Genomic DNA, 15,156 nt, shown 5'->3' with positions numbered 1-15,156 from the left:
TTTCTTCCTGCTGCAGTAAATAAACTCCACCTTATTGTGTAGTACCGATACAGCATACAGAGTATCCCCATTTCTATCCAGAAGGTTGGAGTAGTTGCCATCGTGCCATGTTTCACAGGAAGGATTTATGATGACAAGGCATCTGAAGATATCTATGCATGGGTCACTTATGGAGCATATTTTTATATGATGACAGACCAAAAAGAGCCACCTCTTGCTGCAGTTTTGACACACTTGGATACAGACATCATGTCTACCGATGACTATGTCAGTTTATGTTATAGTGCACCCTAATTCTAATTAGTATCAGCCAGACTCTTAATATTTAGGCATCTATGTATTGAGAATGTGGTAGAAGAGTAGAAGAATGTCTAGGGGAGAATGATGAGAAGTCCTCATGGTATCATTCTCCAGACATATATAGAACACTGTGAATTTTCATCAAGGCCAGGATTGACCAAAACCAAATGTTAGTATGAGAGCCTTTGTAATAGACAAGTTTCAGATTTCCTGAGTTTTGTTTTTGTTTTTAATAAATATAGTAAGAAGTATGCCACTCAGAATAGCCCTTCTGGCAAGTGGACAGCTTCCCTCCCTCTAGCTTTTGCTCTGGGATCTACAGGGGCCCGAGAGTACCATCTGTATTCTCAGAGGCATGCTGCAATGGCAGTTTTGGGGATTCTCAAGTCCAGGTAGGCTGACCTCCTACTTCAACCAATGGTTGTAGTATTTTAGGATGTGATTCCTTTCCCCAGAAGATCCCATTGGATTCCAGAGATTTCTAATGAATCAATCTGGAGCATGCCTGGACAACAGCAAGTAATACCTAATTTTAAGAGTATTTTATATTCATGAAGAATGCGGTGCTGAATGTGTATGTACATGTAGTGTGCATATATGTGTATGTGTATGTAGCATGCGTGCATATTTCTACTTATCTTACAATTTCCCCTTTGAAAGGTGCCACACTTCTTGTTGGCCTATGTTACATCCCAGAGGATGTAGGTATGTGATAGGAGTTTTAGTCCATGATGTTAACTGGGGCGTGACCATCTGAGTCAAGTTTTATCATCATTGTTACCACCTCTGTCCTGTACTTCACTTTGTAGCAGAAACAGAGCCTTAGAAGGATGAATATGAACTCAGCCTGGATGCCTGATCAGCTAGTAAATCAGTCTAGAAGCATTTGGTAAGTTCCTCTCTTTGAGTGGAGATATGCTTTTGGGGGCTTTTTATTCTGCAGATAAATATTCAGAGCTTGTAATCATGAACTCAAGAAAATTCAGACCTGAGACAGTTGATCTTTTAACCTGGGCAGTTGCTACTATATTAAATTGCATTCCGATTATTTGGAAAGTACAATGCTTTTGATCAGCTACTGAGGTCATGTTTGTGGGGTCAAGTATCTCATTACACTTGTATTTTCTTCCAGATGGATTTGTACCTTTATTTTATTCTGCTGGTTGTTTTTCTGGGTATTATTACAGCATATATTGCAGCCTTAAAAATAACTCTTATTCCCACTCCCAGAAGTTAAAAGCTACATTGCTAAAACAATAAGTGTATCTAATGAAAAAAGCTAATATACTAGTTTCTCCCATTGTGTGAATGTGGTGTGTGTGTGTGTGTGTGTGTGTGTGTGTGTGTGTGTGTTTTGAGAGAGTTAGTTAATACATATTTGTACATGAACTCAAAGTGATTGAAGGCATTTCACTCTTGTCTTAGGAGAATAAAGAGAAAGAGGCATTAGATGCATAAGAAAAAAAAGTGTCAGTCCCAGAGGGTATATATGGCAATACTGGGCAATATGCAAAGAACTACAATGCACATGCTACAAGCCAATTGTTGTTTGGTGGCTGCCTAATGAGTTTGGAAAACTACCCAATGTCTAAGTTTCTATATCTGCCTCGCTTAGATTTGATTTTTACAAATAGTCACATTTGTTCCAACCCCTGTCTCCACTCCTGTTATTGGTCAATTTATATATGTCAAGTGGAAAATACATTAATTTAGATTCCCTGAACATCTGCTGGTCTCTAGATGGACTTGAACTGAAATTAAAATCATTGAGTCATTCATCCCACAAATATTTATTGAGCATCTGGGGTCTATGCAGGCTGTCAGTCAGCTCTCCCAGCAACTAAAGCTCTCTGTGAGAGGAAACCCCCATGATAATTATGCAGAGGAATAGAAATCCAGTTGGAGCAGGCCCTGGAGAATTCACCCCTCTCTTCTTTTTTGACTATTTACTGTCCCATGACTTTTGATCTGACATGGTATCTAGATTCCCAACTTGTATTTGAGGCTGTCTTTTCTGGGTGTGTCTTTTTTGCTTGTCTACCTTTTGTATCTGGATTTACTCCTCCTTCTTTAACTACTGCATGTTTCTATTTAGACCCATTTGATTTCCTGACTCTATACTCTAGCCATACTAAGTTCAAACCCTACCTTCCATCTCTTCATCTTGATATGGGGAAGTTGACCAGGGATTGGGGGGGAGGGGTGGGAGTAAGGCAAAGTCTCTGCTATTATGTAGCTATAAAATAGGTGCTTTTTATCATGCAACCGAACAGGCTCATATTCTAAATGAGAGAGAAACAGCATGGCCCAGGTGTCCTTGGCTTGTTCTAAGGTCATGTCAATGTGGGAGTGACTGAAAGATCTAGTGGCTCCTTCTGCCATGCCCATCTCCAGATCTTTAAGTCAGTGTTGGATATGACCACAGTTTGTTTCTGGGCATAAACTAAGCTAAAAGGAGAAAGAAGATGAACTTGTTTCTGATACTGGTTCTCTGCAACACTGCTTTCATTCCTTCCTGCCCATATCCCATAGGGTGTGATAATCACCTGCTCATCGATTCAGCAACTTCTGGTGCTCAGAGGAAGCTATTGTAATCAATTAAAGTCATGAGGATTCTATTTGTGTTCCATTGCAGCATCCTCAAAATAATACCCTACCACCATGAAATAGTTAATTCAGCTGTTGAAGTGGCCCCTCTTAAAACTGGTCTTTTCTTTCATATGTACTGTTGTATCAATAACCCTGAGCTCTGTTTTTAAATGATCACCACATGTCAATGCCAGTGACCTATTTGTATATATAATATACACATTTACCAAGTGCTGTAACCTTTAACATTTACAGAACTTATGCCATGTGTGCATTTTGTGTAATAATTATAGTTTGTTGACCCATAATAAATATGAAATCATCATCTTCATCACTAGTGAATCTTCCAGACCTAAATTACTAAAGTTTTTTCTTGCTGTCCTTCATAGTTTGTAAATGTGACATTGTAATGTGAGATTTATATATTTTTCTCATTTATAGGGTTCCTGATGGCTTACTTCTTCCTTGGTATTCTTTAGTAACAACATTCACTTTGTGATTCCTCTGAAGGCTGAAAACTAAAAAAAAAATGAGCAAACCGCAAAGCCAAAGCCCAAGCCCCTCATATTCATGATCATTAATCACCAGCTGGGTGTATGTGTCAGAACTCTGTGCATCTCTGATTTTGTACCTATGCCCTTTGGGCAGAAACCTCATCTTATTCGTGTCTTCTGGAGCACCCAGGACTCTGCTGGAGCTCCATAAATAATTAATCTCACCAGTAGTAATGGAAGCAGAGGCTTCCAAAAGACTCCCTTCCCCCTGTTTTGTGAAACTGGTGTTATGGTATTTTAGCTATCAAAACAATGATTAAGCAGCTCTGGCACACTTTATGTTTGAGCTAAATGTGATTTTGCTAATGCACCATCTCATTCCTCCCTCCCCCAACACTCGTATTTTAATGATTTCTAATTAATATTGTAATATTTCTTGAATAATTCATGTTTTTAAACAAGAAAGGCTGGCATACATTTCTGTCAATCTGTTTGTGTACTGCAGTGCTGCGCTTAACAAACAAACACAGTCTGCTTCCCTAGGAGACCATGGAAAGGGACAACAGAAGAGAGAAAGCATGGGGCTGGGATTCTCATTCCTCCCAGGAAGGGAGGCTCCCCCACACACTCAGGTTGCCTTCTGAGGTTCCAAGATAGACACCTTTGTCTTTGCTATCACCACCTTATCATTTCATCCTTTCTCTTGACAGGTGCCTGAGGCCCTCAAGCTACCCTTTGTTCCTCCAATCCTCCTCTCCTCCCTTCCAGCTGTTTCCTGGACTCCATGTCACCTCACCCTTGGCCCCATAACAAACTTGGCCTTTTGCCTCTCCGGATATTGCTCAGGGCAAGAATAGACTAGTACAGGCTAAGTGGATAGCTACTGGGGGTGGGCTTATTCATTTAGGCAACAAGTATTTAATGAGTACCTGTTGCCTGCTTAGAACCATGCAAAACCTGAGGGCACTGGGTGGATTGGTTATTGGGTAATCTTGGCTGAGTAACACAATTGCTTATTTTTTTAAAAAAAAATATACATATTTTTTTTGCCGAAACCAGTTTGGCTCAGTGGATAGAGCGTCAGCCTGCGGACTGAAGGGTCCCGGGTTCGATTCCAGTCAAGGGCACGTACCTTGGTTGCGGGCACATCCCCAGTGGGAGATGTGCAGGAGGCAGCTGATCGATGTTTCTCTCTCATCGATGTTTCTAACTCTCTATTTCTCTCCCTTCCTCTCTGTGGAAAGTCAATAAAATATATTTAAAAAAAATATATTTTCTATTGATTTCAGAAAGGAAGGGAAAGAGATAGAGAGAGAGAAACATCAAGAATAAGAGAGAATCATTGATTGGCTGCCTCCTGCATACCCCCTACTGGGAGGATTGAGCCTACACCCCAGGCATGTGCTCTTGGTGGGAACTGAACCTGGGACCCTTTAGTCTGCAGGCTGATACTCTATCCACTGATCCAAACCAGCTAGGGGACTCAGTTGCTTCTTTACAGGGGCTCCTGTGTGGGACTCTCTGGAAGCTTTAGGGACATCTCTTTAATGAAGACCTTTAAGCCACCTTCTGGATAGCTGATGATTCTACCTTCATAGAGCTCAGGCCACAGTTGTGATGTGGTAGAAAGCCAGCCATGGGTGGGTTTTTAAATTTGAATTTACATTTTGTTTTTCAGGAAAATCTGACCTAAAGATTGGAGAAAGGGTTTTAGAACAAAGGATCGGCCCCATCTGGACCCTGCCTTCCTCCTCCACACGCCACATGGTGATGATCTCCTTCACTTCATTCAGGACTAAGTTTGCACTCTATTACATTTAACATAAAATGACTCCGACCCATGCAGTCCTTTGTCCCTCTCTCAGATGTGGGAATCCTACTGCTTTAGAGAACTGTTCCATGGATGTCTGCTGTCAACTAACTTTCCGTTCCTCCTCCTTCCTTGGGGCTGGAGCAAAGACTTGAATATGTATGGTTTCTGCCTGCAGGACAGCACTACTAGTGCTATGCTGACCCTGCTGCCAGGCTGGTAATGTGTGTCACTGTTAATTAGTAGTCAATGGAATACCCCAGCCAGCACAGCGACATGGCTCACTGAGATAGATGTGGTTGTTTTGATTGCAGCTCTATTGCTAGGCTAACTGCCATTTGTACCGATGATTTCCAAGTAGGTAGCAAAAGGGTAGGAGGAAAATGGCTTAATTTGATTCCCCCCCCCCCATAGTTAAGAGTAATTTTAGTGGTGAAGATACTCTGTGAGGCATCAGTTCCCAAATTCCTTGCGGGCTTAGGAAGACAGATTGTTATTAACTGACAGTATCAAGGTAGAGAGTACTGGTGATTATGTATATGGTATCAACTTCCCTGAAGGAGACAGCATACATGCCTTCTGATGGACACAGTCATCCTGCAGACAGAAAGGACACCCATTGCTGCTTTTTATCCTAATAACACTGAGAAGTGGAGAATGGAGTTGAAAGTAAACACAAAGTGGTAGGAGGAGGTTCTGCTGGTGGGCAGAGAAGTTCAGCTTGTCTCTGCCCACAGGGCATAGGAGGGCAGAATGGAATTTAGAGATGAATAAGTCCCCCCGAGGGAAGTGGAGCTTCTTAATAACTCTGAAAATTTTCAGAATGCACCTTTCCTTCTTGTCTCTCCCAATGTCCCCAGAGGCTCCTGTCTCTAAGCTCAGTTACACTTCACCATTATGGGCAATTTATGTTTGTGTCCCTGTCAGTACGGAACTGTCCCTATCAGTACATAACTAACAGCCCCTGACTCTATCTTATATTTCCTGTCCCCGCCCCCCACCCCATTGCATTTAGGGACTCTTCCAAACTTCTTTCTGCCCTCAGACTTGATCCTGCCACCTCCTCTCATTTTCATCATCTAGCTGTCTGAGAAAAGTACTCTCACATTTACTCTACTGTTTAGAAGCATCTCAATTTGCACCCATTCCCACCTGTTCAAGACCATTACTGCCTCTGGGGTTTGGGGGCACTCTCTTCGCTCCTTGGGCTGTGCTCCCATTTCTCCCTCTCTTGCATCTTCAACCTGGCCAGCTTCATTGGTATCACTCATGTTTCTCTCATTAGCAAAGAAAAAAATTTTAATTTTGACTCCCATTTTCCTTGAGCTATAAACCTATATTATCCCATCCCTTCATCAGGAAGTTTCTTGAAATAACAATCTACAGTGTTCCTTAAACAATTAGAGCTGGGCTTCAGCCTCCGTCTCTGTTACTCCACTAAGCTGCCACAGCAAAGACCACAGACAACTTCTTGTAAGCAAACACCACAATTGGCCATGTCCATGCTCATCTGACCTGGCTTCTCTGTGGAATTGGACTCAGGTGGCCACTCCCGGTTCTGGGAGGCTCTTTTCCTGTCTGGATTGATTTTCATGACGCCTTTCTCTCTAGGATTTTTCCCTTCCATCTCTGCTGGCCCCTTCTCAGCCATGTTTGTGGCATGTTCATTCTATCTGTCACTTAGCTGTTGGACTCCTGGAGGGCTCTATCCTCTGCTCTCTTTTGAACATTTCTGGACTTTGGAGAAATCTTATTTGAGACTTTGGATACCACATATAAGCTAGTATTATCTACTGACCTTTAAAAATTCTATGACTCTCTTCTTAGCATTTTAACTAAAAGCATGAGACTTTTTAAAATCAGGATCTCAAATCTTCTCCTTCAACTCATCATACTCAAAAAACAAAAAAAAATCGTCCTTTTCTCTGAGCCTAAAATTGGATCTCCCTTCTTCTCTATTTCCTGCCCAGGGACTGACAACCATTTACCCAGTTGCTTAAACCAGAAACCTGACTCTATCTTACATCTTACCTTCATTCATCACACCCAGTGTATAAGCCCACTGGACTCTGTATGCCATTACCTTCATTGTTACAGCCCTAATTTGGATCCTCCTAGTTGTGAAATAGCTTTTTAAATTTTCATGTCATTTTCTATTTAAAATTCTTGAATGCTCCTCAGTTTCTCACAAGATAAAATAGCTTTTTGATCCTTTCTATATGAAGTTCCTGGGCGATGCCATACCTTTCCATTTTTCCATGTTGATCTTCTACCTGAATGTCCTCCTGGCCAGCTCTTGTTCTCCCATGTCCTGGATAAAAGTCTACCTCTCCTATCAAGATCTCCATGATTCCAAAGTGAAGATTTGAAGGCTCTTTCTATACTTTGTGCTTCTCAAACTCTGAGATTATTGCTTTGTTTTGTTTTATGCATCTTTCCCCCTAATGGACTCAAAGCATCTTGAGGGAATGGATCTTTCTTTTTATATTTGTTACACCTGCTCACTGTCTATCACTATGTATATGCTAAATAAATGTATATTGAAGTTACATAAATTTCCACAGAATTCAAGAACATTCTGTCTTATCATCACCACTAAATTCACATTCCATTAAAATAAGAGAAAACCACCTACAATTTCTAGATATAGAAAACTGGGTTGTAGATATATCATTGTATCTTGAAAGGTATGCTACCTGGGATAAAATATTTGATCTTTCTGGTCCTCAGATGAGGGATAGCATGAGATCAAGATTTTTAAATTGTTTCCTGAAGACACCAGGGTTTTCTTGTAGGCAAGAAGGACAGTGAGGTTGAGGGACTCTGGGCCCTCCTCATTTCTTTCTTTCAAAGGGCAGCTCCACTTTCATCAATTTTATATATTGTGATTCCATGTAGAATTTTCTTTAAACCAAAGATTCCACTGCTAAAATATAATTTGGAAACCACTTCACAGAGTTATCTCTAATTCTCTTCTAGCTGAAAAAATGTCTGTGGTTATGTGAGCTGCATAGTAATATTGGCCTGACAAGGCACATTGCCTGGAAGCACAATGAAATGCATTATATAATCTTTGTGTAAACATTCAATTTTATACTTTCTTCATAAAAGGGAGAGGAGAAAAGGGTAGAGGTGTAAGGATGGAGAGGGAAACAAAGAGGAGGAAGAGGGGAGATAGGAGGGAGGTCAGTGGAAGGAAATGAAAAGGTGAATTAACTACAGGCAGAGGAACCCACTGCTCTCTCATTCCATGAGCCTATGCTGTGGCGGGGGTGCATGTCAGAGTGCAGATGAGCCAGGCAAAAAGAACCCGCTGTTCCCAGAAGCCTTCCAGACTGTGAGCATCACTTAGTGCTGACTGTAAGCCTAGTATTTGAAAATATACCTTTTTTAATGCAATATAGACCAAAATGCAAGCCAACAACTTCATTTAGTGTTTTATCAAAGAAATGTTCTGTTCCAGAGCTAGAGGCAGACTGGGTTGGACTTAGAAGGACTCTGTTGGTCTCTAAAACTTTGTGTGAACCATGTTTTTTTGTATCATTTAAGGGGTGATCAATTTTCTGCATACAATTGAACATAGAATAGAACATAGCATACAACTTCATTAGGTGACATGTTTGAAAATATGGAGTTGTGTGATTTTTCTGTGTTATCATGATTCATCAAGATTATTTTTTATGCAGGAGTTGCTTTACATATAAACTATAACAATGTTTATTTACTTGGACAGTATAGAATGCTCTGGAATTTGTGGAGGAGGTGCATAAATACCAGGACCATGCAAAGCTGTAGACAGCAATCATAATGTCAACTCTGATTTATATTAATCACATTTAAATGCAAGAAGGAGTGTTGGTGCTAAGAAAATTATATACATTAAATATAAATACATTAAAACAAAGCCCTTTGCATTGTAGAACCATAGGCAAAACAAACCTGAAATCTACATTCTGTATAAATGTTCTTGGTAGAAAAGATAGAAATTCTGCCTAATCATGGAATTGAGAAAAAGACAAAGCCAGATTCCAAAGAACAGAAAAGAAAACACTGACTGGTGATTTTATAATATAGAAATATTTTTACTGAAGACGTACATTTTGAAATCCTATTGAAAATGCCATGTAAAGTTGAATTGCCCTTGGACTGAAAAATGATATGGACGATATCTAGAATTTCAAGTTGGGAAAGAGCCTATGTTTTTTTTGAGCAACCCAATTTTATAGCCAACCTCTATTGGAAAGCTTTCTGAGCTTTCTACCATTCTTTAAAAGACGTATATGTTGTTGTCAGTTTCATTTAAGGCACTTACCTATTAACACTGCTCTTGGAAAATCCAGAATGGTTAAGCAATAGCAGATTTGAAATTTATTATTTTGCTTTGTAAAAAAAAAAAATGTTGCCAACTGAGAAAGAGATTGGATATAAACCTTTATTAGAGCAGTTTATGTTTATCATTCTAAAGTCTTTAGAATGTTAAGATGCTCCGAGCCATAAGTTAAGTCAAGGGAAAACCTTTCACCAGAAGCTAACCAATGTATTTTTTACAAGTCATAAATCCAGTTTCTCTTGAAACCATTGCAGTACATTGGAAAACCATTTACTTTAGAGCCGCATTTCAGAAGCTTGCTTTGTTCAGACAAAGCTAATGTAACCCAACGATCTGATTTGGGGAGCACAGAAGAATTCATATATGTGAGGTGGAGTCCACATTGTAGTTGGCACTCCCAAATCCATTACACCTGGTGGCTTATAATGAAGGCAGTGAGTCAGTTTCTCCATTTGGACAATTATCTATCTTCCATTTCCTCAAAACTCACCTTCATTCCTTTCAGTATTCTAATAATTACCCAGGCTGCTGAGAACCTTTCCAAATTATGTTTCAAGTTATGCTACATTTCCTTTCCACTTTCATGATTACTCAACACATGAATTTCTTTAAAAATAATATGATGTTTTTTATCTAAGGGTTATGTGTGGATGATTTTACCCCTTATTTTATATGTTTGTCATTATGTTTGTGCTGCAGATTTCATGATATGACAACATTTTCCAGGGCAGATATCTTCACTTCCTTCAGCAAGGCAGAATGCATAATGGATACAGCATGAGATTTGGGTTCCAGCCATCCTCATTCATCTTCTTAGTCATCGCTCAGATTGGAGATTTCTGCCTCCTCAGAGATTACTTCGCAGCCTGTACTAGGTCCCCTTTCTTCTCTCTCAAAGTACTTGGTATTTTACTTCAAAGCACTTATCAGCGGTGTGCCTTTATATTTACTTGCATGATTATTGAGCAATGCCTGTCTTTCCTACTAGACTTTCTGCATCATGTAAGAAAAAACCATGATTGTTTACCATTTTAACCCATTCCACATCACAGGCTCTGGCACATAGTAAGTATAAAATAAAATAAAAATTTTAAAGGTAAAATAAAATACATAAAGGTTTTTCTTCCCATTCATGCTTTCCTATAACTCATAAGGCAGGCAGTATGAACTAAAGACTACTTGGTAAAATGTTTTGAATAAATGACAATGTCTTTTAGAATTTTCAAGGTTGAAGATTTCCACAGAGAAACAAATTTACAGATTTCTGTTTCAAATTTTCAGGCAGTTCACAATATATGGAGCCCTTCGGAGGTGTGTCAGTTCCGAGGAACAGGGCGCAGCAGTAAGAGAGAGTCTTTGGGAGTAGGAGGGGGAGGGAGGGTGACAAGTAGTGCATCACTCTTGCTCAAAAGAGATGGCAACTGCAGATCCCAATTGCAATGCTGTATTTAACTTTGGGCGTTCAGCTTTAAAAGGGATGTTGACAAACTAGGGGATGATATGGGGACAATAAAAACTGGTAATGTCATTGAGGGATGGTTGGAAAAATACGTTTTAAAAGAATTCAGGTTGGGGAACAGGTATAATTGTCTCCAACTATTAAAAGAGTTGTGATGTAAAAGAAGAATTAACCTTTCCTATGGTCCCCAAAGCAGAATAAGGAACAATTCATGTCAGTTAAACGGAATAGCTGGCACTGTCTGAGGATGGAAGGGAAGTCTTGTAACACCGTGAACTTGTTCCACTGGTGTTTACCCAGAGTCTGCTATTGCACTTGGGAGTAATGCCGACCTAGAGGAGAGGCTGCGTTTTAGGGCTCTGTGGCACTTGGCAGAGCCCTGCCCTTAGCACCAGATGGCAGGCAGCGAACCTGCCAGTACTCAGCTCATACTCGTTTGTGGAACAGAAAAGGAACCACCTGTATCACAGGCTCTGTGGGTACAATATGACAATTTCTAAAATTTGAAAGCACATTCCGAGACTTAAATTTGTGTTGGGCTAACTAAATATCAGGCATTATTAAATGAAGATGTCTTAATTTCAAACTTTGACTGTTATACACATACAAGCCAGGGCTGTCATTTTCTCTTTCCATGCGTCTGATTCAGTCTCTTCTATCCATTGCTGTCTGAGTCCTTACTCCTTGATCCTGCTCAACTATGCCAACTGCTGGGTGCACAGGTCCTTCTTTGCTGGGGGACACTGGGGAGTGGATGAAGGAAGAAGACATGAGAAGTCATAGGCATATAGGAGAGTCTTTACTGCAGACCAAGTAGCCATTGCTACGAAGGAGCCTTCAGACAAAATAGTTCTTCAAAGTTGCCTCATAAAGTAGCCGCACAAACATAGCAGCCATTGCTAACAAAGCAGTCCAGCCAAGCAGCCTAGCTCTACATAAAAGCATCCTCATACCAGCTGGTCAGTAACACACTTTATACCAACTTAGACAAAAGAGGCTTCTTGCCAAATAGTGAAATCAGTATTTGGGTTATAGAAAAATACACCTGTGCAGTGTACACAGTACAATCATTGTGTCCTTGCTCAGATTGGCTTTGAATATCTGGCATACTCTCTGGACAGGGCCCCCACAATTGCCTAACTCCCCACACTTACCAGAACATTTGGGAGGAATGCTTTTTCAAAGAATATTGTGTCCTGTACTCCAACTTGTGCCAAAAACACTGTTATATGGTTTCCAAATTCTGTATTATAGTCCCCTTTCTGGGCATAGAGGAAGACTTGCTGTTAGGTTGTGGCTATCCTATATAATAAAAGCCTAATATGCTAAGTGTCCAGTCATCTGTTCAACCAATCAAAGCGTAATATGCTAATGATATGCTAAGGCCGCTCAACCACTTGCTATGATGTGCACTGACTACCAGGGGACGGACAGTCAATAGGTCGACCAGTCTCTATGAAATGCACTGACCACCAGGGGGCAGACGCTCTGACCGGTAGGTTAGCTTGCAGCTGGGGTCCAGTGGATAGAGACTGAGCAAGACGGGCTCGACATGCCCTGGAATCCTCCCACAGTCCCTCCCTGGCTGGCCAACCTCCCACATCCCTCCCTGGCTGGTCAACTTCCCACATCCCTCCCTGGCCCCAATCGTGCACTGGTAAGGTCCCTTGGCCTGGCATGCACTCTCTCACAATCCAGGACCCCTTGGGGGATGTTGGAGAGCTGGTTTTGGCCTGATCCCACAGGCCAGGATGAGGGAACCCACATGTGCATGAATTCGTGCATCAGGCTTCTAGTCTGATTATGTTTTGGTCAAAGGATCCTGGATGAAAATAATGCATGCTATTTCTGGGTCTGTTTAAAAACCTTGCTTATTTATCCATACTTTACTTTTCTTTTTCAGAAATCGTGGAGGCCAGGTATTGAATATCAGTCAGATAATACAGAAATAGACTAGTTCCCTGAGTCACCATTTGGAGGATAATTGCCCCAGAGAGCCACGTGACACACATCCCACTGACTTGAACAAAAAAAATAGCTTTATTGCATTGGACCCCTGAGATTTCAGTTTTATTTACTGATTTATTTTTTAAAACACAGCAGAATTTAGTACCAAACAGAGTGGTGGCTAAAACAAACACCTCAAACCCTAGACACTGGTTTGGTGTTGTGAGCTAGGTAGCCCTGAGATGAGAGGTTATCATTCTTATAACCTATTCCATGCCTAAACCCCAACCCTGGATAATATTATTATCTGTAGTCCCTTGGCAGTTATTGAGGCTAAAGTGCATCTTAAAAAATTAATAATAATTAATAATAATAGCTTTTATTGAACCCTTACTATGTGCCAGGCACTGGACTATGATATATGTGTTACTTTGATTAATCCTCACAACAGCTTTGCAATAGAGACACTTCTTTTCCCTTTTTACAGATAAAGAAAATGAGAATCAGACAAATTCAGCTTCCATGTTATCAAATTGACAGTGGAGTATCTGAAAAGTTAAGTTTTCCTCATTATAAATTATCTGGAAATAAGTAAGGAGAATATCCTAAGGGAAAGTACTTACTAATCTAGATTACAAGTTAACCTAATAAGTTGGAAAGGAGTGGAATTTGTTGGAAAAAAATCTCTGTCATACACACACACACACACACACACACACACACACCATATTAAGACATAACAGAAATCTCATAATAGAAGTCTATGTGTAGGACCCAAAATAGAACACATAGGATTTGCGGTAGAACCATGCTGTCCAATTTAGTAACCACTGCTACATGTCTACTGAGCACTTGAAATGTGTCTAGTTCACCCTGCGATGTTCTGTGAGTATAAAATACACACCAGATTTTGAAGTTTTATTGCAAAATGTAAACTATTTCATTGATATTTTTATATTCATTAAAAGTTGAGTAGTATTTTAGATACGTTGGGTTAAATAAAATCTATTATTAATTTCACCTGTTTATTTCTATTCCTTTAATGTGGCCAGTAGAAAATTTAAAATTCCATCTGTGGTTCACATTATATTTCTGTTGGACAGTGCTGGGTAGAGTATCAGGAATTGGGAAACCCAAGATAAACTGTAGAAAGTGTTTCTGTCCCAGAAACAGTTTAGATTTTAGTGAAGGTGATCTTGGAGTCAGTTTTGGAGAGATTTCTCCGAAATCTTCATTTGGTCTTTTGGTCTACTCTTCTTGAGTGCCTATCCCGGTTTCCAACTATACAGACTATCTCAAATCTTCTTATAAACAATGCCCTTGCTTATATAAATCCCCAAAGAAGCTATGTCCAGGCCAATGTTTCTTAAATTTAAGTGCCTGGAAATCATGGTGGGAGGAGGACTTGTTAAATGCAGAGTCTAAGTTGTTATGTCTGAGAATGGTGCTGAGATGTGGCCACGGCTGCAGTCTGGGGGCCATACATGAAGAAGCCAGAAGCTATAACACAGAGCCACCAGATATCAAAATTTGGAAACAAAGAAGAGAAGTGAGGTAATTTTCATAAACCATCAGAGTGAACCCTCTATCCTCAACTCTTCTTTCTTCTCTCAGATTGAGCTGTATCTATAGAAGGTGAAGTGAACAGGCCACAGCACAACTAATCTGCTCAATTCTACTGTTGCAAAGATTGATGGAGACCATTGTGTGATCAATTTGGTCATGACACTGGGTATCAGTCATGAGCATGACTGAAATGAATGGAATCACTTTATTCCAATCTGGTTTGCTTTCATTGTGTAAACTTAGCTGCTCCTGAGGGCTGGGGTCAGGGAAATCAGTGCTACACCTAAATCCACTAACCTTCCTGAGATAATTTATTAGCAAAAAGTCAGCATATTCATGCAATTTAGTTATTATACAGGACAATCAATCAATTTGCCTGCCTTCATTCTTTACTCAGAAGATGTGCTTACATTCTACTGAAGTTAGAAACTGTCACAATTTAATATTTATAATATTGAAATTTGTTATAAGATAATGAGCTAAATTCTCAAGTTAAATCATGAAATCAGTTAAAATAATTTATAAAGGAAAATTAAGGAAATATTTGGAGTAGTTTTATAATATTTAGTATTAGTTTATATTCTTCTAAATACCTACTTAGAAGAAAAATTTTCTTTTGTAATTTTTAAAATATTTAAAAATAATCTCATTAGTTAAGTAT

At 39.8% G+C, this 15,156-nt stretch overlaps 1 long non-coding RNA gene across 2 annotated transcripts in view; it reads left to right on the top strand.

Moving 5' to 3' along the window:
* The window catches only part of LOC118663695, a 101,407-nt gene extending 89,168 nt beyond the window's left edge, over positions 1-12,239 (top strand). For both annotated transcript variants that reach the window (XR_004970122.1, XR_004970118.1), the window contains 3 exons: positions 1,110-1,189; positions 5,062-5,150; positions 10,223-12,239. This is a non-coding gene — a long non-coding RNA (uncharacterized LOC118663695). The remainder of the gene's footprint in view (positions 1-1,109; positions 1,190-5,061; positions 5,151-10,222) is intronic.
* Positions 12,240-15,156: the final 2,917 nt, after the last annotated feature.

This window comes from Myotis myotis, unplaced genomic scaffold (genome assembly GCF_014108235.1).
Source record: "Myotis myotis isolate mMyoMyo1 unplaced genomic scaffold, mMyoMyo1.p scaffold_m19_p_1, whole genome shotgun sequence".
Lineage (NCBI taxonomy): Eukaryota > Metazoa > Chordata > Mammalia > Chiroptera > Vespertilionidae > Myotis > Myotis myotis.
Note: the sequence above shows the minus strand (reverse complement) of the source record. Positions and strands in the feature narration are given on the sequence as shown.